This window comes from Scyliorhinus canicula, chromosome 2 (assembly GCF_902713615.1).
Source record: "Scyliorhinus canicula chromosome 2, sScyCan1.1, whole genome shotgun sequence".
In the NCBI taxonomy this organism is placed as follows: domain Eukaryota; kingdom Metazoa; phylum Chordata; class Chondrichthyes; order Carcharhiniformes; family Scyliorhinidae; genus Scyliorhinus; species Scyliorhinus canicula.
The window spans coordinates 44413285-44440091 of NC_052147.1; the positions used below are offsets into that span (position 1 = coordinate 44413285).

At 45.8% G+C, this 26807-nt stretch overlaps 1 protein-coding gene across 1 annotated transcript in view; it reads left to right on the forward strand.

Moving 5' to 3' along the window:
- Positions 1-26807, forward strand: part of LOC119953087 (mitochondrial basic amino acids transporter) — a 121955-nt gene that overhangs the window by 56069 nt on the left and 39079 nt on the right. The window contains exon 2 of the mRNA XM_038776931.1: positions 20118-20250. The gene's annotated coding sequence lies outside the window, so the exon portion shown is untranslated. The remainder of the gene's footprint in view (positions 1-20117; positions 20251-26807) is intronic.

Consider the following 26807-nt stretch of genomic DNA (forward strand, 5'->3'; position numbering starts at 1 on the left):
ATAATGAAGCAGTCCATGCCCAAATGCAGCAAGACCTGGACAATATCCAGGCTTGGGCTGACGAGTTACATTTGTGCCACACAATTGCCAGGCAATGACCATCTCCTCCTACAAGAGAGGATCTAACCCTGCCCCTTGATATTCAACGGCATTACCATCGTTGAATCCCCCACAATCAACATCCTCTGGGTTACCATTGATCAGAAACTGAACTGGACTGGCCATATTAATACTATGGCTATCAGAGCAGGTCAAAGGCTAGGAATCCTACAGTGAGTAACTTCCCTCCTGACCCCACAAAGTCTGTCCACCATCTACAAGACACAAGTCAGGGGTATAATGTATACTCTCCACTTGCCTAAATGAGTGCAGCCCCAAAAACACTCATGAAGCTCAAAACCATCCAGGACAAAGCAGCCGCTTGATTGCTCCCCCTTCCACATTCAAACCCTCCACCACCGACGAAAGGTGGCAATCATGTGTACCATCTACAAAATGCACTGCAGTAACTCGCCAAGTTTCCTTAGGTAGCACCTTCCAAACCCACAAGGGAAGGACAAGAGCAGCAGATACCTGGGAACCCCACCACCTGAAGGTTCCCTTCCAAGTCACCCTGACTTGGAAATATATCGCCGTTCCTTCACTGTCACTGGGACAACATCTTGGAAATCCCTCCCTAACAGCACAGTGGGTGTAGCTACACATCAAGGACTGCAGTGGTTCAAGAAGGCAACTCACCACCACCTTCTGAAGGGAAACTAGGAATGGGCAATAAATGCTGGCCTAACCAGCGATGCCCACAACCCGTAAATTAATTTTTTTTTAATTAACTTTATTCACTACATTTTGTGCATTTGCATACAAGCATTCTGAACCAGTCCTTCTATTTCTTATTCTTAGTCTTCTAATTATCTAATATGGTATTACTCTCTTCTCTAGTACTGTTTGGAATAATTAAGACTGAACCAGGAATAATGCCAAAATTCAAATCCTACAAAAGAGAAATTTGGCTTTCAAAATCAAAAATGAAACCTGGAGGTTGAAAATCAATTGTCTCGCAGAGGAAAACAGGATTAGCTGTGTAAATACAACCAAGAACATAATGTTGATTCAAAACAGAAATAAAAGGAAACCAGTATAAAAGTAGATCATTGACAATGTTGGAAGTTAAAATGACTTGTAAATTCTCTGCCTTCTATTTAAAGGGACGGCATTGTATTGAATTCTTTCAATTTAATCCTGGGTTCAAACTCTTTATTTCACCTCTTAGTCTTGTGCATTATCATTAAAAAAATTGCACTTCTGAAATTAGACATCAAATTATTTCTATTGAGGGGTACAATTTTTATCCTGACTGGCGGATGTCAAAATATTATTATGAGTGTTTAATGCCATTTGGTAGGTGTTAATGAAGCCTTTGTAGTCTAATAGGTTAACTGTATGTATTTATTAACTACAAGAACCGCGTGCATATATAGACAGTAAAGGGTTCAAGCTAGGACCTGTCTCCATGCTTGCTCACACATCTGTTCAACACTGGACTGACCCCTTGGTGTGGACCATGTGTTCGTTCTCTCATTGCTATTTGGGCGGTACTATATTAAAGTCCACATTAACCCAATATCTGTCAGAGCCTTATACTACACCCATTCACAAGTCTTTACCCAAAGTATTTCAAGTTATTCTATTTTACCCCATGTATTTACATCATTATTACTACCCCATCTCCTCCCTTTAAGTCTGAGTTCATAGGTTCAGGTGGTCTGTAGGCTTTATAACCCTTTCATATCTCACTCACACTACTGTCAGAGGAATTGTGGGCTCTGTCATTCATAGAATCGTAGAAATGTTACAGCACAGAAGGAAGCATTCAGCCCACCTTTTCCATGCCATCCCAAGGACATCCAGGTGCCTTTTCTAATCTCGCCTTCCTGCACCCAGTCCACAGCCTTGCAGCTGAGAGCACTTGAAGTGCAGATCCAGGTACTTTAAAAAAGAGTTTAGGGTCTCTGCCTCCACCACCAACTCGGGCAGCAAATTCCAGACTCCCACTATCCTCTGGGTAAAAAGGTTCTTCCTTCATGCCCTACTACATCTTTTGCTACTTATCTTGAATCTGTCTCCTGATTCTAGAATTCTCCACTAATGGAAACCATTTTATCCTGACCACCCTACCTCTTCCCTTCATAATTTTGTACACCTCAAGTAAGTCACCCCTCAGCCTTCTTTGTTCTAAGGAAAATAACCTCCAACCTATCCAATGTCTCCTCGTAGCTACACTTTTCTAGCCCTTGCAACATTCTTGTGAACCTCCTCTGCACTATTTCAGAGCAATAATGTCCTTTTCTGTAATGTGACGACCAGAACTGCAATGTTCCAGTTGTAGTCTCACCAGTGTTTTATATAATTCCAACATTATATCCTTACTTTTATATTCTATATATTGTCAATGAAGGAGAGCATTCCATATGCTTTGTTTAAAAACTGTGTCTACTTGAACTGCTGCCTTTAGGGACTTGTGCACCAATATATCTCACTTCATATACCCCTCTTTAGTGTATTCCCATTGATTGTGTATTCCCTATAACTGTTTGACCTCCCTAAATGCATGACCTCACACCTCTGTGTTAAATTCCATCTGCCACTTTATCACCCAATCCATCTATATCGTTTTGGAGATTATTCCTCTACACTGTCAATCACTCAGCCAATCTTTATGTTGTCTGAAAATTTCCCAATCATGTTCCCCACAATCACATCCAAATCGTTAATACACAACACAAACAGTAAGGGTCCCAACACTGAGTGCTGTGGAACACTACTTGAAACAACTTTCCAATTGCAAGGGTAGCCATCGGCCATTACCCTTTGTTTCATAAACAGTTGTTATTTGTATACGTAACATTTTTCTTGCCTGCGCTAATTTGCTTTATTTTACAGAGAGGTTTGTTTAGTCCTTCATTTGACTAACTGCACATACATTTTGCTGCTCTTTGGATCGGACTATGATATCCCCCTCCCTCCTCCTCATACCCCCCCCCCCCCCCCCCCAAACTGGTTTCAGCACCCTTCATCTTTTCTTGTGGTTTCCCCATTCTCCCCCACCCCACCCCCATGGGTTGCGCAGTCCTTTGGTTCTTCACCTTTTTGTTTTTTTCCCCCCTGGCTTACTCCTCGTTGCTGGCCTCCAACATGTTTTGGAACAGGCCGACGGGCTTCTCCCAAGTTTCCAGGAAGCCTTCCTCTGATCCTCGGATGGTGTACTTAATCTTCTCCAAGTGGAGAAATTCCGAGAGGTCAGCGAGCCAGTCTGCAGCTTTGGGTGGTGCTGCCGTTCACCAGCCGAGCAGGATTCTCCGGCGTGCGATTAGGGAAGCGAAAGTAAGGGCGTTGGCCCCCTTCCCCATGTGTAGCTCTGGCTGCTCCGATACCCTGAAGATTGCCACTATTGGGTATGGCTTCACCCTCACCCCCACAACTTTGGACATTGCCTCGGAGAAGGCTGTCCAGAACCCAGCAAGCTTGAGGCAAGCCCAAAACATGTGGGTGTGGTTGGCCAGCCCCCTCTAGCACTGCTCACATTTGTCCTCTACCTCCGGGAAGAACCTGCTCATTTGAGATCTGGTCAGGTGCACTTGTGCACCACTTTGAGCTGCATTAGGCTTATCTTGCACATGAGGAGGTGGAGCTCACCCTGCTCAGTGCTTCACTCCAGACTCCCCATCCTACCTCTGTCCCCAATTCGTCCTCCCATTTTTGTCTGGTCCCGTCCAGTGGTGTTCAGGCTCTGTCCAGTAGCTGTCCGTATATTTTCCCACATAGCCCCCCCTTCTCGCTGCTTGTGCCTATCGGGTCCTCTAGTAGTGTGTGTTCTGAGCTCCTGAGATACCCTACTGCCTCTTTGCGGAGGAAGTGCTTTATTTGGAGGTGTCTCGATTCCTGTCCTCTTGCTAGTTTCCACTTCCTTGTCAGTTCGTCCAGTGTCGCCAGTTTGTGCCCTACGTAGAAGTCCCTGAACGTCAGTGTGCCCCATCCCGCCTCCAACTTTTGAAGGTGGTATCTAGCATGGCTGAGGGGAATCTGTGATTCCCACAGATGGGGGCCATTAGGGACATTTTGCTTATCCCGAAGTGCTGTCTCAACTGGGTCCAACTAAGCCAGTTTATTGCCAGTTTGTCACATTGCACTGTATCCAATGGGCTTTCACTTTCTTGGCCAATGGTACTTTGTCAAACGCCTTGTTAAAATCCACATACACCACATCCACCACACCACCTTCTTGTCATTTCCTCAAAGAATTCGATCAAATTTGAGAGGCAAGACCTTTTATCAAACTCATGCTGACTATCCGTGACTAGTCCATGCCTTTCTATGTGACAGTTAATCCTATCTCTCGGGATTGATTCTACTAATTTGCCCACCACTGATGTAAGACTGATTGGCCTATAATTGTTTGCCATTTCCTTCAATCCCTTTTTAAACAATGGTGCCATGTTTACATTTATCCAGTCCTCCAGTACCTACCCTGTGTCTAGTGATGATTGGAAAATCATCCTTCAAGCATCTGCTATCTCCTCCTTCAGGAGCCTCAGAAACAGTCCACCCTGCCCTGGCGACTTATCAACTTTCAAGAATTTCAATTTTTCGAGTATATCCTCCCCCTTATGATTATCCCATCCAGTATCTCATTGTTCTTCCTGGACTAGTAAATCTGCATCATCCAATTCCTTTGTAAGCACAGAGACAAAATATTCATTTAAAACCTTTTCCATAGCCTCTGCATCTACACATGTTGCCTTCTTCATCTCTGATAGGTCCCACTTTTTCCTTTACTAACCTTTTTACCATTAATATATTGGTCAAACATCTTTTAGTTTTCTTTAACTTTATTTGCCAATCTTTTTTCATGTCCTGTCTTTGATTTCCTTTTGACGATGTCCCTGCACTTCCTGTACTCGTCCCAGCTGTCTGCAGTGCTTAATTCTTATGCCTATCATATGCTTTCTTTTTCTGTTAGGTCTTCCCCTGTATTCCTTTATACAACCACTCTTATTTTTGGAGGTGTCATGTCTACTTTATCCATTTAGGATCTTTACTTTTAGTGCTTCCCACTGGTTTTCCACAGATCCTTCCTGGTATAAGGTTTTTCCAGAAGGATTTGAAGTTGGGTGCACAGTTTCTTGCTCATTAGGAGTTCAGATGGGGCTAGGCTGCATTGTAACAGGGTGAACCTGCAGATTAACAGTGCTGTGGGACAATCCTCATTCGTTTTAAGGAGGGCTTATAAAGTGCACACCTCACGTTTAGCCCCCCATTCGACTGCGGGTATCTTAGGGAGTTGGTATGGTGGTGGAAGCCAGGTGTGGTGGTGAAATGCACAAAATACTAATTTGTAAATTATGGGTGGTTATCGAACATAATCTCATCCAGGGTGCCATGGCTCGCAAACACTTCTTTTACTCCCTTGATTACTGCGCGGCTCTGTGGTGGTTACATTTAGCTGTTTTATCTCAACCCATCTGGAAAAGAGATTCTCCACTATAAGGAATATCTTGCTGATGATGACAATAGGTTGATGCCCAGCTTCTCCCAAGACCTGGTAGGGAACTGTATGGATATGAGGGACTCTCTTTGGTCCTGGCCTGTGCAGCATACCTGACAATTTTCTATGCTGTCCTCAATCACCCAGAAGATGCCTGACCACCAGACATCAGATTGGGTCTGTGTCCTGTACTTTGTGATTTCTAGGTGGCCCTGATGTATTTTATTTTTTGAAGAATCTCTGGGTGAAGGGAAATTGGGATGGCCAGCCACTCATTGTAGACAGGAGATAATCTATGACCATGAAGTGTTTGTTGTTGTTCGTACAAGCTTTCATAGGACCACTGCTTCGTCTTTGTTGTGGCCACTCTTGTAATGGCAATGTGCACACAATCCTAATCACACATTTGTTCCTAGTCAATCTGTTGTAGTTTACTTGTGTCACTGGCAGGTGTCTCCTTGTCAATCGAGAGTATGTTTCAGCTCTTTGATGGGATTGATGTCCTTTGTTGGAAGACCTAGAGTGGCCTTGAAATGTATGTCTGCCGTTGTTTGTTTTTTATTATCTTGGACATAAGCCATCTTGTAGCGAACATCATGAGGGGTAGGTGAAAGTTCTAGATTCTGGGAGGTATCTTTCCCAGCTCCTTCTCATTCAGTAACCCTAAGGGCTTATGGTTTGCTTCAACTGTGTCATTGAGATACTTCTCACATGCCCACGTGATTGCAAAAGTAACCTTTTCTATAATGATATATCTCGTCTCCATGTCTGACAGGCCTCTAGAAGCATTGAGCTTTCAATGCAATTATTCTGAGAACAGGACCGGACCACTCCAAGGCCTGTGGACAAAGCATCTGCTGCTGTGGTGGTGGGCAGCAATCGGTCAGAGTGGGACAGAATGTAACTGGAGACCTGCATTGCTTCCATGCGAATGAATGCTTGCTCTTGTTCCAGTATCATAACTGGACATTCTTAAGCAGATGCCTCGTATATTGTGTCATCTGTGCCAAATTTGGTAAAATTGTTGGCAGGTGCTTCATCGTCCCCAAGAACCGCTGAAGGTCAGAAGTCAAGGATGGTGGGGGGTCAGTACGGCGGCAGAGTGGTTAACATTGCTGCCTCACTGCGCCGAGGTCCCAGGTTCGATCCCAGCTCTGGGTCACTGTCCATGTGGGATTTGCACATTCTCCCCGTGTTTGCGTAGGTTTCGCCTCCACAACCCAAAGATGTGCAGGGTAGGTGGATTGGCCACACTAAATTGCCCCTTAATTGGAAAAAATGAATTGGGTACTCTAATTTTTATTATATTTTTTAAAAAGTCAAGGATGGTGTTGAAAACTTGTTACTAGCTTTGGTTTTCTCTGGGTACACTGGGATGCCTTTATTGCTGATGATATGATCCAGGAACTGAACTGATGTTTTTGCATACTCCCCTTTTTCTTTCCGTGTCAGCCTGCTTCCTGCAGGCATTCGACTGCTGTGAGTCTTGTCCTGTTCATTGCCCATTGCCAATTTATTCGATAATGATATAATGTAGCAAACAACCGCCTGAGGCCCTGCAAAATGGCTGACATCGTACAGTGTAATATTTCTGGCTCAAATTGTTGGTTTAAACTGTCAATGTTTTACGGAAGGTTAAGTCTAACGCAGGCTATGTGGCTTAGTAGGTTGTGGATCACGAACAGGGCCTCTCCAATTCTTTTATCCTTGTACCTCAGTGTCAGTGTCACTTACAAGGGTGCCTTTCATCAGGGGCTTTATGCCTCTGCATTGGTATCGTTCATGGCATCGGCCATTGAGTCATCAGCCATGGTTCTCTGTCCGATTGGACTAACACTGGCACCTGTGTCCAATTTTAAGTTTGAGAAGGCCATTAACTGAAATGTCCGCATTCCAAAATCAGTTTCCAGAATCTTCTGACCTTCTCCCAGGCAATGTCTCCTCTTTGTTTGCTGACTCAGCCTCATGAATCATATTTGGGTTATCTTGGATGTTTTAGCCTGGCACAGTTTGCAGAATTGCCCAATTCTATTAGTTTGAAAGCCTTGAGCTGATATTGCAGGACATTGATCTTGCCTGTGGTGGTTGGGGGAGGGGGGGGGGGGGCTTTGCTCCACAGCATTGACATATTAATTCAACTGGGTGATTTGGGTATGCTTCCTGTGACCTGGAAGTTTCTGTGCTGTTTAACTAACTCAACTGTGGGGTTTCCATTCTAAAATGGTTTACTTTTATCTCTTAAAATGGACCTGTGCTGCAATGCTGCAACGAAGAGTTCAAATTGCCTAACAATCTGGATAGCTGGTTTCTCGAGGTTGAGATCTTCCTTCACTTGCAGCATGTCTGAGAGCATCGTCCGCTACGCCTACAACTATTCTATCAATAATTAATTCAGATTTTAAGTTTCTATATTCTCAGCCTCCAGCCATCCTGTACAGATCATTAATGAATGAGTTGACAGGTTCTCCTGGCTGCTGGATACACTTATTAAATCTAGCCCTTCCAAGGATTTTGTTACTTTCTAGGCTGGAATAAACATGGAATGATTCTAGTACTACTTCAGCTAAATTTGATGATTCGTCAATCCCTTGTCTAGCAAAAATGTAATCTGGTATGAGGCCTACCAATTAAGCAGTGTGTTCAGTTGATAAGTTCAAATTAATTTGGATGAGTGGATTTCTTTTTTCTTGTAATGTTTTGATTGGCATTTTTCAGTTTTACAGAGTGAAACTTTGTGTCCGATATTTACAATTTAGACAGTTTCTTATTTACATACATCTTTCTTGGGCTATCTTCACCCCTTTCTCCCCCCCCCCCCCCCCCCCCCCCCCTCCTTGGTATCCCCCTCTCCCACCCTGGGCATTCTGTCGCTGAGCTCCTGTTCCTTTTTTTCCCCTTTCTGACGTTTTTGTTGCAGGCCTTGTGGGTTCGGGGGAGGCACGTACTGTGGTGATATACATCACTGTCAATACACAAGGGGTTAATGCAAATACACTAAGATGAAGTAAACATCAGAGGGAGCACCAGCGTCCTCATGACATGCGGACATACAGCTAATGAACACACCGAATAGGACATGACCAATGGGCAGTCAAGGCACCCAGAGGAGACACTACCACAAGGGGGCTACCCGTATAAAAGGACAGGGCACACATGCTCTTCCTCTTTCCATAGGCGACACTCAGAAGGACAGGGGCAAATCAGGAAGCATCACACCCACCACATGGATTAGAGCAGACTGGTTAGTTAGACTGAGTCACTATAGCAAGATTAGCAGGAGAGTCAAACTCCAGTAGGAGAATTGCTAACTGTTCAATAAATAGGTTTTAACACATCTCCATGTCTGAACCTTCCTTTGTCAGAGTTTATATCAAGGAAGCAGCTTATGCCACATGAAGAAGCATAACATAACACTTACTGCCCCTTCCCCTCCCCCTCCATTCTTTTCTCTGTGGCTCCCCTGGATTTCCACCTCCTCTCCTCTCCCCTTTGGTACCTCCTTGTAGTGTGTGTTCTTGTCCGCTCTCCCCCGTCTCCCTATTTCCCTAGTCGGTGTTGGCCTTGAACAGGTCTTGGAACAGGCCGGCGAATTGCCCCCACACTTTGTGGAAGCCCTCTTCCGACCCTTCAGATGAAGAAATTCCGCCAGGTCTTCCAACCAGTCTGCAGCTGTGGGTGATGCTGCTGATCAGCAGCCGAGCAGGATTCTCCAGCGTGCAATTAAGGAAGCAAGGGCGTCGGCCCCCTTCCCCGTGTGTAGCTCTGGCAGTTCCGATACTCCGAAGACTGCCACTCTCGGGCACGGCTCCATCCTCACCCCCTGCAACCTTGGACATTGCCTCGAAGAAAGCTGTCCAGAACCCGACAAGTCTGAGGTAAACCCAGAACATGTGGCTGTGGTTGGCCGGACCTCCCTAGCACCGTTCACATTTATCCTCCACCTCCGGGAAGAACCTGTTCATTCGGGTTCTGGTTAGGTGCGCTCTGCACCATTTTAAACTGCATGAGGCTGAGCCTTGCACAGGAGGAGGTGGAGTTGGCCCTGCTCAGTGCTTCGCTCCAGAGTCCCCAACCCACTTCTGTCCCCACTTCGTCCTCCCATTTCCGCATGGCTTCGTCCAGTGGTAGTCTTGTCCCGTCCAGTAACTGTCCATAGATGTTCCTGCAGTTCCCCCCTTACTGTCCGTGTTTATCAGTTCCTCTAATAGTTTGTCTCTCAGGCCCTGGGGTAACCTACTGTCTCCTTGCGGAGAAAGTGCTTGGTTTGGAGGCGTCTAAGTTCCTGTCCTGTTGGTAGTTCCAGATCTTCCGCCAATTCGCTCAGTGCCGTTAGTCTGTCCCCCATGTAAAAGTCCCTTACTGTTAACATCCCTTCCATCCTATCTCTATTTTTAAAAAGTGGTGCCGAGCATGGCTAGCGGTAATTTGTGGTTTCCGCAGATGGGCCCATGGGGGACATCTTGGTTATACCGAAATGTTGCCTCATCTGGTTCCATGTCTTCAGTGTGGCTGCCGTCACTGGGCAGGATGTGTATTTCATCGAGCGGGATGCCGTGGCGAGGGCCCGGAGTGTCGTTCCCTTGCAGGAAGACTTCTCCATCTTCACCCATTCCATGGTGGGTTCAGGTATCCATCCCCTCACTCTCTCCGCCGTAGCTGCATAGTGGTAGTATTGTAGATTCGATAGCGTCGCTAGTCTGTCCCAGAGATCGCCCATAACTTTTACCTTTGCTGTGTTGATTTGGAGATTCTTACGCTCCACACAAACGCCATGATCATTTTATCAATGTTGTGAAAGAAGGCCTTGGGGATAAAGATCGGTATGGATCTGAACAGGAAGAGGAACCTTGGCAGTACGTTCATTTTGAGCGTCTGCACCCTCCCCATTAGGAGAGTGGGAGCGTATCCCATCTCTATAGGTCCTTTTTAACTTCCTCCGATAAACTGGACAGATTCCACTTGTAGATTCGTGGGCTATCTGGATCTCCAGGTAGCGGAATTTGTTTTGGGCTAGTTTAAATGGAGTCCCTCCAGCTCTGTCTCTCCCTGTTTGGGTTCACCAGGACAGCCTTGCTCTTGCCCCTGTTGAGTTTGTAGCCCAAGAAGGCTCCAAACTCTTTCAGGAGCTGCATGATTGCTCTCGGGCGTTTCTGTGGTTCCGAGAGGTAGAGGAGCAGGTCATCCACATAGAGTGAGACTCTGTGCTCTCTGCCTACTCTGGGTGCCCTTCCAGCTTTTTGCGTCTCTCGGGGCGATCGGCAGGGGTTCAATTGCTCAGGCAAACAGAAGCAGGAACAATGGGTATCCCTGCTGTGTGCCTCTATGCAGCTGGAAGTATTCAGAGCTGGTGGTGTTGGTCCGAACGCTCGCCTTGGGGACATCAAGATTTTCACCCAGGAGACGAACACTGCTCCTAGCCAAACTGCTCCAGTATTTCAAAGAGGTACATAGAACGTACAGTGCAGAAAGAGGCCATTTGGCCCATCGAGTCTGTACCGGCCCACTTTAGCCCTCACTTCCACCCAATCCCCATATCCCAATAATCCCTCCTAACCTTTTTGATCACTAAGGGCAATTTAGCATGGCCAATCCAACTAACCTGCACGCCTTTGGACTGTGGAAGGAAACCGGAGGACCCGGAGGAAACCCACAGACATGGGGAGAACGTACAGACTCCGCACAGACAGTGACCCAGCGGGGAATCGAACCTGGGACGCTAGCGCTGTGAAGCCTCAGTGCTATCCACATGTGCTACCGTGCTCTCTGTTCTCTGTTACACTCGACTCTGTTAAAGGCCTTTTCTGCATTCCTTAGGTGTGGGACCAGGGCCGTGAAAAATTTTTTTTCCATGCAGGCTGGGACCCAGGCACCCAGCAGACCTCCAACTGCTGTCTCTCCTGGCGGTGACCTTTACGTTAGTGATGGAAAGGGATAAGTATACCCCGCAGGGCAAGAGTTATAGCTGGGGGAAGGGCAATTATGATGCCATTAGACATGACTTGGGATGTGTAGGTTGGAGAAGTAGGCTGCAAGGGTTGGGCACACTGGATATGTGGAGCTTGTTCAAGAGCACAGCTATTGCATGTTCTTGATAAGTACGTACCAGTCAGGCAGGGAGGAAGGGGTCGAGCGAGGGAACCGTGGTTTACCAAAGAAGTGGAATCTCTTGTTAAGAGGAAGAAGGAGGCCTATGTGAAGATGAGGCATGAAGTTTCAGTTGGGGTGCTTGATAGTTACAAAGAAGCGAGGAAGGATCTAAAGAGAGAGCTAGGACGAGCAAGGAGGGGACATGAGAAGTCTTTGGCAGGTAGGATCAAGGAAAACCCAAAAGCTTTCTATAGGTATGTCAGGAATAAAAGAATGACTAGGGTAAGAGTAGGGCCAGTCAAGGACAGTGGTGGGAAGTTGTGTGTGGAGGCTGAGGAGATAAGCGAGATACTAAATGAATACTTTTCGTCAGTATTCACTCAGGAAAAAGATAATGTTGTGGAGGAGAATGCTGAGACCCAGGCTATTAGAATAGATGGCATTGAGGTGCGTAGGGAAGAAGTGTTGGCAATTCTGGACAAGGTGAAAATAGATAAGTCCCCGGGGCCTGATGGGATTTATCCTAGGATTCTCTGGGAAGCCAGGGAAGAGATTGCTGAGCCTTTGGCTTTGATTTTTATGTCATCATTGGCTACAGGAATAGTGCCAGAGGACTGGAGGATCGCAAATGTGGCCCCTTTGTTCAAGAAGGGGAGTAGAGATAACCCCGGTAACTATAGGCCGGTGAGCCTCACGTCTGTTGTGGGTAAAGTCTTGGAGAGGCTTATAAGAGATACGATTTATAATCATCTAGATAGGAATAATATGATTAGGGATAGTCAGCATGGCTTTGTGAAGGGTAGGTCATGCCTCACAAACCTTATCGAGTTCTTTGAGAAGGTGACTGAACAGGTAGACGAGGGCAGAGCAGTTGATGTGGTGTATATGGATTTCAGTAAAGCGTTTGATAAGGTTTCCCACGGTCGTCTATTGCAGAAAATACGGAGGCTGGGGATTGAGGGTGATTTAGAGATGTGGATCAGAAATTGGCTAGTTGAAAGAAGTCAGAGGGTGGTGGTTGATGGCAAATGTTCAGAATGGAGTTCAGTTACGAGTGGCGTACCACAAGGATCTGTTCTGGGGCCGTTGCTGTTTGTCATTTTTATAAATGACCTAGAGGAGGGCACAGAAGGTTGGGTGAGTAAATTTGCAGATGACACTAAAGTCGGTGGAGTTGTAGACAGTGTGGAAGGATGTTGCAGGTTACAGAGGGACATAGATAAGCTGCAGAGCTGGGCTGAGAGGTGGCAAATGGAGTTTAATGTAGAGAAGTGTGAGGTGATTCACTTTGGAAAGAATAACAGGAATGCGGAATATTTGGCTAATGGTAAAATTCTTAGCAGTGTGGATGAGCAGAGGGATCTCGGTGTCCATGTACGTAGATCCCTGAAAGTTGCCACCCAGGTTGATAGGGTTGTGAAGAAGGCCTATGGTGTGTTGGCCTTTATTGGTCGAGGGATTGAGTTCCGGAGCCATGAGGTCATGTTGCAGCTGTACAAAACTCTGGTACGGCCGCATTTGGAGTATTGCGTACAGTTCTGGTCGCCTCATTATAGGAAGGACGTGGAAGCTTTGGAACGGGTGCAGAGGAGATTTACCAGGATGTTGCCTGGTATGGAGGGAAAATCTTATGAGGAAAGGCTGATGGACTTGAGGTTGTTTTCGTTAGAGAGAAGAAGGTTAAGAGGTGACTTAATAGAGGCATACAAAATGATCAGAGGGTTAGATAGGGTGGACAGTGAGAGCCTTCTCCCTCGGATGGAGGTGGCTAGCACGAGGGGACATAGCCTTAAATTGAGGGGTAATAGATATAGGACAGACGTCAGAGGTAGGTTTTTTACGCAAAGAGTGGTGAGGCCGTGGAATGCCCTACCTGCAACAGTAGTGAACTCGCCAACATTGAGGGCATTTAAAAGTTTATTGGATAAGCATATGGATGATAATGGCATAGTGTAGGTTAGATGGCCTTTAGTTTTTGACTTCCCATGTCGGTGCAACATCGTGGGCCGAAGGGCCTGTACTGCGCTGTATCGTTCTATGTTCTATGTTCCTGGCTCCACCAGGTGCACATCAGCAGCAGTGTGGTGCTCACCAGATTGTGCCCCAGAAGCCTGATCACTAACATTTCCCACCGAGGGGGGTGTATCTGTGCTGGCGGAGGGTGAGAATGGCACCTGTGATGCCGCTATTATTATATTAAATATTATTATTATTACTATAACAGTTGCATCCTTGGAGCCCTCCTCCGAGGTGTTCTCCTCGGAGTCGGGAGAGGGTGTCGCCTGGGATGGGCCGGCGCCGTCGGATGCTGGACCTGCTAGAGAATGGACAGTGGGAGGGCTGGGCCAATCAGTAATGCAATCACTGCTCACATTTGACAGGTCCTCCGGGTGGAGCCTGGTGGTCCCTCACCTCCGCGGCATCTGCCAGTCTCCGCATTGGTGACCGCCCTGTCCTCTGCCACACCAGTCACCTCCAGGGCCCACTCCTCTAAGGTGAGGATTCTCCAGTCCGGCACTCCACCGCCAGTCTGGGCGTTCTCCCGCCGATTATGGTAGAGCTTTTCCTGACGGAACACAGAGAGGGGATTGTTAGCCACACGCGTGGTTCACAGTTGTGGAGGCAGGTATGAAAGGAGGGTTAGGTGGAGGGAGGGTTTAAGGGGAAGGTTTGGAGGGAGGGTTGGGGATTGCCTGGGGGGGTGGGACATTGCTGTCTACTTTCTCTGGCTGCCCGGTGTAGGTCGTTGACTTTCTTCCGACACTGGAGGCCAGTCCTTCTGGTCACACTACCTGAACTGAATGCTGCCACCTCCTTGTCCCAGGCAGCACTGGCTCACCTTCCAGGACCGTTGGAGGAATAGGACAACCCTCTAGGTCTCCACCGTGTCCAGAAGCCTCTCCCTTGTCAGCATCCCCAAATCTTGGGGCTGGTCGCCTCGGCGACATGGTTGCAAGCTGGCTTGAGTTGGCTGAGCAAGTGCAGCTTCGACTTCTCGACATTGTAAGTGGGTGGGGGGTGGGGGGGCTGGTGAGCACGGTACTGGCGAATCAGCTGGCGAGCCAGCATTCGGGGCGAGAAGGCCTCGTTGAGAGGACCAATTAACATTGAGTACTGTTGCTGGCCTCGCTGGGCTGAGCACTGGGAAACTCACTTGTATCCCTATTGCTGGCTGTATTTGCAGAAAAAATTCCTGTTTCTTCTGGACGTTTTTTGCCACAAAGCCACTTCTTCCCTATTCTGAAATGCCCCTTTTATTGCTGCAGTGTAACTGTTCTTTTACCTTTCGTTTTCTTTACAACTCTTAAATTCCGAGAAATCTAATTATCTACTTTTGTGCCAATGTTTCTTCATATCTTAAAATCCCATTGTATCCCTAATGTTGGTTGTATTTGCAGGTGGGCGGCACAATAGCACAATGGTTAGCACTGTTGCTTCACAGCTCCAGGGTCCCAGGTTCGATTCCCAGCTTGGGATACTGTCGTGCGGAGTCTGCACGTTTCCCCATGTATGCGTAGGTTTCCTCCGGGTGCTCCGGTTTCCTCCCACAGTCCAAAGGTGTGCAGGTTAGGTGGATTGGCCATGCTAAATTGCCCTTAGTGTTCAAAAAGGTTAGGTGGGGTTGTGGGGATAGGGTGGAGGCAGGGGCTTAAGTAGGGCGGAGTCTGCACGTTCTCCCCATGTCTGCGTGGGTTTCCTCCGGGAGCTCCGGTTTCCTCCCACAGTCCAAAGATGTGCAGGTTAGGTGGATTGGCCATGCTAAATTGCCCTTAGTGTTCAAAAAGGTTAGGTGGGGTTGGGGGATAGGGTGGAGGCATGGGCGCTCTTTCCAAAGGCCGGTGCAAACTCAATTGGCCAAATGGCCTCCTTCTGGACTTTAAATTCTATGTCTAGAACAAGTTCCTCTTTCCTCTGGACAATTTTTGCCACAAAGCCCCTTCTCTCCTATTTTGAAATGTCCTTTTTAATGCTGCAGTGAAACTGTTTCGTTTTCTTTACAACTCTTTTCAATTCCGAGAAATCTAATTATCTACTTTTGTGCCAACATTTCTTCATATCGTAAAATCCCATTGTATCCCTATTGTTGGTTGTATTTGCAGAACAAGTTCCTGTTTCCTCTGGGTAATTGTTTTCCCAACCATAAGGACTGATTTTCCATTTTCAAAGTCTTATTTGTATAGGATTTGAATTTTGGCAGTATTCCTTGTTTGGTCCTCATGATTATAAACAATAGAAAACACGATCAGGAGAGAACAATATTTTTCTTTCATTTTCTACAATTTTACTTGGGGTTGCCACAGTGCTGATTGGGGGTCATGGTCACCCTTCTCCATGCCTCCTGTCAGTTACTCATTCTTCTCCAAATCTTGCGTGTGTTTAATTTTCTCCCCATCACATTCTTCCATCTGGTCTTAGGCCTTCCTCTTTCCCTTCCTGGGAGTCCGTCTCAATCACTTACCCTACTACATAACCTCCCTCTCTCTCTGCAACAAAAACCATAATATTTCAACCTCTGCTCAGCTTTCTTCTAATACCGCACAATCTTCACTGAATAATAATGTACTGGTTCTTTAGCTTATTCTTTATCGTCACTCCATCTCTGTATCTGCGTCTCATAAGTATCCAGTTACTGTACCTCTCCTCTTCTTCATGTTGCCCTGTGTAATAAGGCTGGTCTGACAACTGTCTTGTAATAATAATATAATAATCGCTTATGTCATCAGTAGCCTTCAATGAAGTTACTGTGAAAAGCCCCAAGTTGCCACATTCCGGCGTCTGTTCGGGGAGGCTGGAACGGGAATTGAACCCACGCTGCTGGTCTTGTTCTGCATTACAAGCCAGCTGTCTTAGCCCACTGTGCTAAACCAGTCCCTTGTCTTGTAGGTTCTTCCTTTCAGTTTCAGCAGTAATTTTCATCACTCAACGCCTCTCCGCACGTCTTCACATTACTCCCGAGCTTTCTGTTATTTAATTTCCATTCCAACACTTCCATTTTCTATCACCGCTGACCCCCAGCTACTTTGAGCTATTCACTTTCTCCAGGTCTTCACCCATAATCTTTACACCTCACACTAATCCTCTTCTTTAGTCTCAAACTCCATAAATTAGGAGCCTAATTTAACGGAATAATTTCATTTTGGGCGCAATTGGTGGGGTGTTTCTCGACAACTGCATTGGCAAGATCGCGGTCTACATTTAAGAGCACTTAGTGCCAAAATTGAGCTCCCACATGAGCCTCGCCATTAATGGCTATCTTGCTGTCTGATTTCACCAGACTCGTCCCTCAGCTTCTTGCCACTATCAAGGAGGAGCTGCTTTTAAACACTTCCTCACGAGTCACTCAGTCAACACACCAGCATGACAGCGAAGACCTACTCTTCGCTTTGGGGATGCCGATCTGGACAGGCTTCTGGACGCCATTGAGGCGAGACGGGAGATCCTGTTCCAACACCCGAGGGGGTCGGCAAACCAGCAGCAGGGTCACCAATGCCATTTGAGAGGTAGTGGCAGCGGCTGTCAGTGCGGACAGCATGACCATGAGGACCAGCGTCCAATGTTGGAAGAAGACCAACAACCTCCACCGAGCTTCAAGGGTAGGTTACCATCTCTCCTGGCATCAGTTCTGCCTGCTACCCCTCATCTTCCAATCACCTGACTGACACCCAATCGCACCCTCCCCACATCCAATCTTCATCCATGTTCCTCAGCGCCCCCCTGGCACCCACCAGCACAACTCCTTCATGTCCAGTTGCAGTGCCCACACATGCTACCTGTTACAGACCCTCACTGATCCATCAAGCACGTGGCTCACAAAGCCCTCTCTTTGTCCCCGCAGGAGAAGATGTCCCCGCAGGAGAAATAGCCCATAATAAGCGAGTAAGAAGTCTTACAACACCAGGTTAAAGTCCAACAGGTTTGTTTCGAAACAAACCTGTTGGACTTTAACCTGATGTAAGACTTCTTACTGTGCTCACCCCAGTCCAACACCGGCATCTCCACATCATAATAAGCGAGATAGGGCCAAGACAGAAGGCAGAGTAGCAGAGATCCATGTCCTCACCACCTATGAGGAACAGGCCTTAAAAATCAAGGGGTTGTCTAAGGAGAGAGCAGTCATCGACAGCGAAGTTGGTCTATGCTGTAGAGGTGAGGATCCACTGCCCCTTCACCCAGATGATCTGCCTCAAGTGATTTGTTCATGTCAGATAAAATGATCCTTCCCTCTCATTGACCACATGTCCATTCTCTCGCAGAATCTCCATCTGATAGGGCCGGGCTGTCTGGAATTATCCCCTTCCCCGCCACCCAAGAGACCACCTTGGGGGAGAGCTCCAAGGAAACCACCATCAAAGCGTCACAGCTATCACCCCAACCTTCCGCCAGTACAGAGACTCTTATCCTATGCACATCAGGTGGAGGCAGGAACATCCAAAGAAGTCAGCAGTCGGAGGACTGCTGGATCCCAGGACTCCGCTGAGTCCTAGTCTGATGCCGAGCCTCTGGAAAATGTTATCCCAGAACTGATGCAGATGCTAGCCGTGAGATTCAGGAGGAGATGTCAGCAACGTGCCAGCGAATGCATATCCAATTGGAGGAATCCCAAAGAGTATGGGGGCAGGAGATGATGCCAACAATGTGTGACACTTGAGGCCAATACTGCCAGGTGACCATAATGGAAAGCCTGCAGCACATATGCAGTCAGCGTCTTGAGTGGGCAGAGCAGGGCTGTCCTGGAAGTGTTTGGTAGGACAGACCGGCATCAGCTGTATTTGCTCCTGTTGGAGGCATCCACAATATTTAAAGATGGCTTGAAGACCTCAAAGATGAAAAGCCACCCTCAATCTGGAGTGCTTCAGCCCTGTCTACCCAGTAACAAACCTTCTCTCGATCGATGGTTACAGTATTTGTGTTGTATTGGCCTTCTCAATATTCCTCCCTACTTGTCTCAAAACAAAAATGGCATTGGTGGTGCTTCTGGGCAAGAATCCCACTATTTTCTCACCCTCTGATCCATTACTTTCTCCCATTCTTAAGGTATATGCTAAGAGTTTAATTCCTTTGTAATCTTGAATCATAAGGGAACAACCTTCACTTTTTTTAAACATGCCATTCTTCCATCTAGTAAAGATGCAAAGTATCCTACCTAGCATATGAAAAAGAACATTAATTTTTGCCAAAGTTCTTGCTGTTGTACTAGAACCTGAAAAAATATATATTTCTAAATCTTTATTAATGTCACAAATGGGCTTACATTAACAGTGCAATGAATTTACTGTGGAAAATCCCCTTGCCGCCACACTACGGTGCCTGTTCAGGTACACTGAGGGAGAATTCAGAATGTCCAATTCACCGAACAGCACGTCTTTCGGGACTTGTGGGAGGAAACCGGAGCACCTGGAGGAAACCCACAGACACGGGGAGAACATGCAGATTACTCACAGACAGTGACCCAAGCCGGGAATCGAACCTGGGCCCCTGGTGCTGCGAAGCAACCGCGCTAACCACTGTAGTACCGTGTCACCCTGAATTAGAGTTAAGCCTGTTTGTCTTTCTGTTAGTCATTTTCCATCTCAAATCCTCCTTCAACCTCAGCTATTCATATCTGTCCTGTAAATTTTCCTTCAGTTTCATTTAGGGATAGCATTAATACCATTTTCAGTCAAATTAATCAGATTATTTACTTTTGAAGTCTTCAAAATTTCTAACCCTTGATGTGAAAGTAACATCCAGTAGGATGTGAAAATTAGGATTGGCTACCAAAGCTATGTGGAAACAAAAGGTACAATTTTTGGGAAATGCCTTCTTATCTCTGCACAGTAATCAATTGTATCTCTAATTAAATAGACTGTTTATCACAATAAGAAGTTCTTGGCATAAACTATGGCTTAAGGATAACATATTATATAACCAGACAAATGGAGTGAGTTTAATCAAATGTGTTAACAACAAATAAAGAAAAACCTTTATTCCAGCCTTTTCAAAAACAATTCACTTTTTTAAATACAAAACTTTCTATGTTAATTATTTTAACCACAGATTATTCCAAATGAGGATGCTTATGCCCAGCTTTAGTCCTACCTACCTCAGGAGCATTCTGGCTCTGCAGAAAGTGTCAGTGGAGGGCAACCTGCACTGGTATAGCACCTCTAATGTGGTAAAGTATTCCAAGGTGTTTCACAGAACAACAATAAAACAAAGTGTGTCACTGAGCCACATGAAATATTAAGCCTGATAACCTCAAGGGAAAAGCTGGTAAAGAAGTGAAAAGGTTTGGGGAGGAATTTCTACTTGTTCACTGACTAGATAATTTACTCGGGAGCATAGAGTTGATGTTTAGGGATTGTACTTGCTGGAGAAATAGACTTTTAAGATTTAAGATTGTTAAAGGTATGGGCACTGTGCAAATAGATGATATGTTTGCGTTGATGAGGTCCACTTTACAAGCTGTCCAGAGAATTAATATCTTCTATTTACTTTCCCCCTCAAGATTCATCAACCTGTGGAACAAAATTGCAGAGGAGGTGGTAGAGGATTATTCCTTGCTTCGGTTCAAGAAGGCATTAGATGGGTTTCAAGAAAATAAGGTGATCACAAGAAAAGGTGATCACAGCATTTGGAAAGTAAGAGTAATTTATCTCCTGAAGTTTTTTACTGATAGTTTGAAAAGTTATTGCAGTGTGTCACAATAGGGATATGTCTTGAGGTTCTTTGGACTGTGCCCAATGCTTGATTGTTTAATTTGTTTCATCGTAACATCATGTTCGTTTGTGGTTTGTACAGTTTAGTATTGGCTACATTATTTTTTTTCTTGACAGCTGCTTTACATTGATTGAATATCAAGTGTGCTGGGTCTCTAAGTTTAATCTTTTGCTAATTTAATACCTTTCGTGGAAGGAAGATCGGTTAGTTTGGTTTGCTGGACAGCTTATTTGTGATGCAGAATGACGCCAACAGCCGGGTTCAGTTCTTGTACCAGTTGGGATTACCATGAAGGCAAACCTGAACCTTGTCCCAAACCTGAGGTGTGGTGACCCTTGGGTTAATTCACCACTAGTCAGCTCTCTCTCTTTCAAAGGAGAGGGAAGTCTATGGTCCTCTGGGACTATGGTGACTTTCATTTCACCATTCCGGAGTATGTATTGGCACTTTCCTTCCAATATGAAAAACGCTACATGTGTTTTCATTACGTTTTGTCTGCCATTATTCTGCTTCCAACTGTGCACTACCTCTAATAGGTATCTCTCATTTTCTAAACTTCATGTTTCTTATCAATTCTGTAGATTTACCCTGAATTCCCACAGTTTTGAACTAGATTAAAAATATTTTCTGTGGAACATGGTTAAATGCCTTTGACAGTCCAGGTACAGATTAGGCGTCACAGTCTATTTGAACAGTCATTTTTTAACAGAAATCAAAGCAGGATCTAAATCAATTTTAAATCCATGTTGACTGCTATTCCCTCACGTGAAGTGATTCGGAAACTGACATCTGTGATGCTGGGGACCTCCGGAGTAGACTGAGGTGGATCGTCCACTAGGCACTGCTGACTGAAGATTGTTGCGAATACTTCAGCCTTGTCTTTTGCACAGATGTGCTGGGATCTTCTCATCATTGAGGATGGAGATATTTGTGGAGCTTCCACTTCCAGTGAGTTATTTAATTGTCCACCACCGTTCACAGCTGAATGTGGCAGAACTGCTGAACTTAGATCTGACACGTTGTGGAACCGCTTAGCTCTGTCTATTACTTGCTGAATATGCTTTTTGGCACACTAGTCGTCCTGTATTATCGCTTCACCAGGTACTACCTCATCTTTAGGTATGCCTGGTGTTCAAACCCGGGGCCCCAGATCATTACCCTAGTCTCTGGATTACTAACCCTGTGACATTACCACTATGCCACCGCATCCCACTGCATCACCACCCCTTTCACATGACCTTTTCACTTTCAACAGAACCCTTGACAGACTGACTATTCTGCTCATTGAATAGAGAATAGCCTCACTGTTATCGCTGGAAGAACAAAAAGGCTCACCTTTCTTCAAAAACAAGTAAATGCCAAAATTCCAAAGCAATTTTTTAAAATAGGGAGGAAGTACCTGATCACCTGTCCACATAGCCAATTCCATTAATTAGAAAAATCAGCTAAATTAAGTCACAAACTAAATTGAGTTTTTTGTGAATGAACCTCGAGCAGCTTAAATTGGGTAATTTAGTTTAGGATTGTACTCTTAGTTGAAATCATAATGATGAATGTATTCAATAAAATAAATAAATGAAGCAAGACGGCTTGAGAAATGCAAAAAAATCCGGGAGGTTACTATAGATGTACGAGATTTAACAGTAAATGTCAGGAGACCCAGAGAAATCTAATCCCAGGAAAGTTGAGAATCGATGGTGTTCTGTCCAGAAATCAAATGGTAGATTGAATTATGTCAAGACATTTTGAACTATGAGGGGACTTTGAAATGAGACAAATTTGTATATGCCAGTGTTCGAACTATAAGTGATAGAATCGCCTGTAACATTTGTCACAACCTCCTCTTCAATTGACGTCGGGTCTTCTAATGTACTTACCTTTCACAGAACACATATATTTATTCAAAGTCTTTACTGTAATAAAATGACCCACGGCACTTTACAGAGGCTAATGTAAACGCCCTTATTCAAAAAGGGAGGGAGGCAGAATGTAGGAAATTACAGACCAGTGATATGTTTGCAGTGTGTCAGGTCTCACACCATCCTGAGGCAGGTTTGTAATTGTAATACGTTTTAATACTCATTAGCACAAAACATTTTCAAATTGTGTGCTACCTTCAAGATTTGTTTGAAGGCAGTAAGATCCTGTTGGTTATGTCCAATTGTGTCTGAGATCAGCGGTTTTCCTCCTTGAACTCTGGCACAGGGAAGGAGAAGAAAATGCAGCTTGCATGGAGACTGGGGACCAGAACGGGCAAGTCAGGATGAGGGGATGGGATTTGAGAGGTTGCAATTTGCATGGATGGAGGAGTGGAAGAGGGATGCAAGAGAGGACAGAGGGTGAGATTGGGGGCATGGATGAGTGAAGTGGAAAGGGGCTGGCATCCTGTCTGAGGTAAGAGATGGGGTTGTGGGAACATACAATCAAGGTACGAAAGTTGGGGCATTTAGTAGTAGCTAATTTTCATCATGGGTTTATTTTTTTAAATAAATTTAGAGTACCCAATTATTTTTTTCCAATTAAGAGGCAATTTAGCGTGGCCAATCCACCTAGCCTGCACATCTTTGGATTGTGGGGGTGAAATCCATGCAAACACGGGGAGAATGTGCATACTCCATACGGACAGTGACCCAGAATCGAACCTGGGACCTCCACACTGTGAGGCAGCAGGGCTAACCCACTGCGTCACCGTGCTGCTTTACCATGGATTTATTTGACGGAATTTCAAGTTAGCCGCACCATGGCTATATTCGAGGTGGCTGGTAAGAATGCAAGAAGCGAGGACTGGGCTGAATACGTGAATAGGTTGCAGTATTTCCTTTTAGCAAATGGCAGAGAAGATGAGGAAAATAGCTTTCGATTCTCCAGGGTGTGTGTCGAGAAAGGTTGATGCACTAAGTTGATGGGGAATCTGGCCACACCACTGAAGTCAGGAGCGATTTTACTTGCAGTTTTAGTTGCTCTGGTCCAGAATCACCATAACCTAAAGCCCTCTGTGATTGCTCAAAGATTCAAATTTCATAACCATTATGAAAAGCCGGTCAATCGGTAGCTACCTTTGTGACAGAATTACCTCAGCTGTCAGAATTTGGAGCAATTTTAGAAGATATGCTTACAGATAGAATCATAGAATTTACAGTGCAGAAGAAGGCCATTCGACCCATCGAGTCTGCACTGGCCCTTGGAAAGAGCACCCTACTTAAGCCCACACTTCCTCCCTATCCCTGGAACCCAACCCAACCTTTTTTGGATACTCAGGGCAATTTAGCACGGCCAATCCACTTAACCTGCAGATCTTTCATCTGAGGGAGGAAACCGGAGCACCCAGAGGAAACCCAGCAGACACTGGGAGAATGTGCAGTCTCCACAGATAGTGCCCCAAGCCAGAAATCGAACCTGGGACCCTGGCACTGTGAAGCAACAGTGCTAACCACTGTGCTGCCGTGCCAACCGATGGGTTGACTTGAGGCTTTCACGAGGACAGCATTCCGCGTCAGCTGTTGTGTGAAGCCACACTGACTTTTAAGAAGGTTCTGGAAATTTCTCAGCATGGAAATGGCTGCTAGCAATGCTAGACTATTCAGCAGGCTAATGCTGGTGGCCCAGAATGGGTCGCTGTACCAAGTACAGAAAGAAGCTGCAAGCAGAATGGTGAAATAAGTGGAGTGTTTCAGGTATAGGGCCACACTGTGTGAATTAGAACATAGAACATAGCCGAACTTTTGTCGTTGATTAAGAACACATTAATCTACACCCCATCATTCTACCGTAATCCATGTACCTATCCAATAGCCGCTTGAAGGTCACTAATGTTTCCGACTCAACTATTTCCACAGTGCATTCCATACCCCGGCTACTTACTGCAAGTTTCTGTACGCTGCTTGTCACCAATGCAACAAGGGCTATTTAGTGAGGGAATGCGAACGGCAAGGTGAAGGCTGAGGAAGAAAAATTTTATTCCAGGAAGTCTCAAACAGTATGCACTACAGGGAAAGCTCAGAGCAGGTGTATGTACACAAATCTTTAACGGTGGCAGGATAAGCAGAGAAGGCTTTTTAAAAAGCATACGGCTCCTTCACTTTATTAATGTAGGAATACAAAAACTATCAAGCTATGCAAAACCACTGTTAGGTTTTGTGGAATATCCGGTTTAACTCTCGAGCATCATTCTTTAGGGAGGATGTCAAGGAAGAGATCGAGAATCTGGTGAACTCCCTCAATGTCAACAAAACGAACACTGGCCCACACCGGCCGCCCTTCGAAGCACATGCCACATTCTTACCTTTGATGCAAATGGGAACATGTGCTTACCTTTAATGCAAAAAGGGAGCCTGCTTGGTCCTCACGATCTCACTCCAATCAGGTTCACAAGAGGACAATGCGCATATCAGGTGTAGACTTCAGCCAGTTTCTTTGTGCCACCTTCATCTTTGTGAGAATGGAAAATCCAACCTCTAACATGTATAAGTCATCGTGAAGGGAAATAGCAACAAAATGCTGGTTTTACTGAATACTCCTGGGAGATGCTACTCGTGAATGCTGACAGCTTCATGGACTTCTGGTGTTTTTAATGTGCTGTCACAGGTAAGGTACAGCAGTGTAATCTTTTCATTTGGAGTCAGCTGTAAGTTAATAGTTGACTCTAGGGTCTCAACTTGAAAGGAATTTTTCACCCAACACTTCACTTTCGAAACCTGAAACTTCTTATTTGCCAGTATGCTCTGTATATAACAAACATGGGCTTTGCACCCTTATTTGCATTGGCACAATTAGCAAAGCTATACCTCGAGAAATCATCTTTATACATGGTGCTGGGCGTCAAGTGTACATTCAGGACACGCTGGCCTGCTTACTGCTGTTGCTTATGGTCGGAAGACTGCGTACAGCTTTGTTTCCTTCTCAGTGAAAAGACGGAGGTAGCCACCATTCTTTGTGGGCTGTTAACCACTGCTCTGTCTTGCCCTGGATTCTCCTGAGCTGCTGCTGCTCCAATAGATTCAGATATGAGATCCTGACCAGTAGATACACGGCTTATTTATGTCTCTGATCGTCTCTTTCTTGTAAGAAAACAATTCATTTTCACAGACCTCTTGCCTTGCTTGCCAGCAGCTACAAAATGGAGGAAGCTCTCTTCTGTGATTTGATGCCAAAAACACGTATGTACAGGATACTGGGCATCTAAGTGTACATTCAGGACACCTGCTCACTGCTGTCGCTTGTGGTCGGAAGACTGCATACAGCTTCATTTCCTTCTCATTTAAAAAGCGGAGACAGCGCCATTCTCTATTTTTTTTTAAAAAGCCAGTAACGGCCTTTGGGCAGTTCTCCTGCAATTGAGACCACCTATGGGATCATCGCAATCACTCCGCAACCCTCCCAAAACTGCCCATGACCCATCTGCAGGTCATGACCCGAAATTTGAAAAGCCCTGATACGTGTGCAAACTGGGTCAAACGGGGCTGCGTCATTGCACCAACATTCTTCTCCATCTTCCTCGCAACAACACGATTGGGCAGCACGGTAGCACAGTGAATAGCATTGTAGCTTCACAGTGCCAGGGTCCCAGGTTCGATTCCCTGCTGGGTCACAGTCTGTGCAGAGTCTGCACATTCTCCTCGTGTCTGCGTGGGTTTCCTCCAGGTGCTCTGGTTTCCTCCCACAGTCCAAAGACGTACAGGTTAGGTGGTTTGATCATCCTAAATTGCCCGTAGTGTCCTAATAAGTAAGGTTAAGGGGGTGTTGTTGGGTTACGGGTATAGGGTGGATACGTGGGTTTGAGTAGGGTGATCATTGCTCGGCACAACATCGAGGGCCGAAGGGTCTGTTCTGTGCTGTACTGTTCTATGTTCTAAATTGCCCTGATAGTGTCCAAAAAGATTAGATGGGGTTATTGGGTTACGTGGATAGGGTGGAAGTGAAGGCTTAAGTGGGTCTATGCAGACTCGATTGGCCGAATGGCCTCCTTCTGTACTGTATGTTCTATGTAACACTCCACCCTGAAGCACCCACAAGAGTGGAGCTAAAGTACCAGACAAGCGGGAAACTGTTCAACCTCCAACGCCTCCAGTCCAGATCACCTCAACCTCTGTCATCAAGCTGCAGTACGTAGACAAGCCTGTGTGCGCGCACAAACCATTGCCGACACATTCACCGAGGCATATGAGAGAATAGGCCTCAGACTAAACATCTGGAAAACAAAGGTTCTCGACCAGCTCGCTCCTGCCACACGAAACTGCCCCCCAACCATCAAATCTATGATGAGTCCTTGGACAATGTGGATCATTTCCCATTCCTCGGGAGCCTCCTCTTGGTGCGAGTAGATATTGAAGACAAACTCCAATATGCTATTGCTGTCCTCGGATGCCTGAGGAGCAAAGTATTTGAAGACTGAGACCTCAAACCCAACGCCAACTCATGGTCTACAGAGCAGCCGTGGTCCCTGCCCTCTGTATGCATCAGAAACATGGACAATGTACAA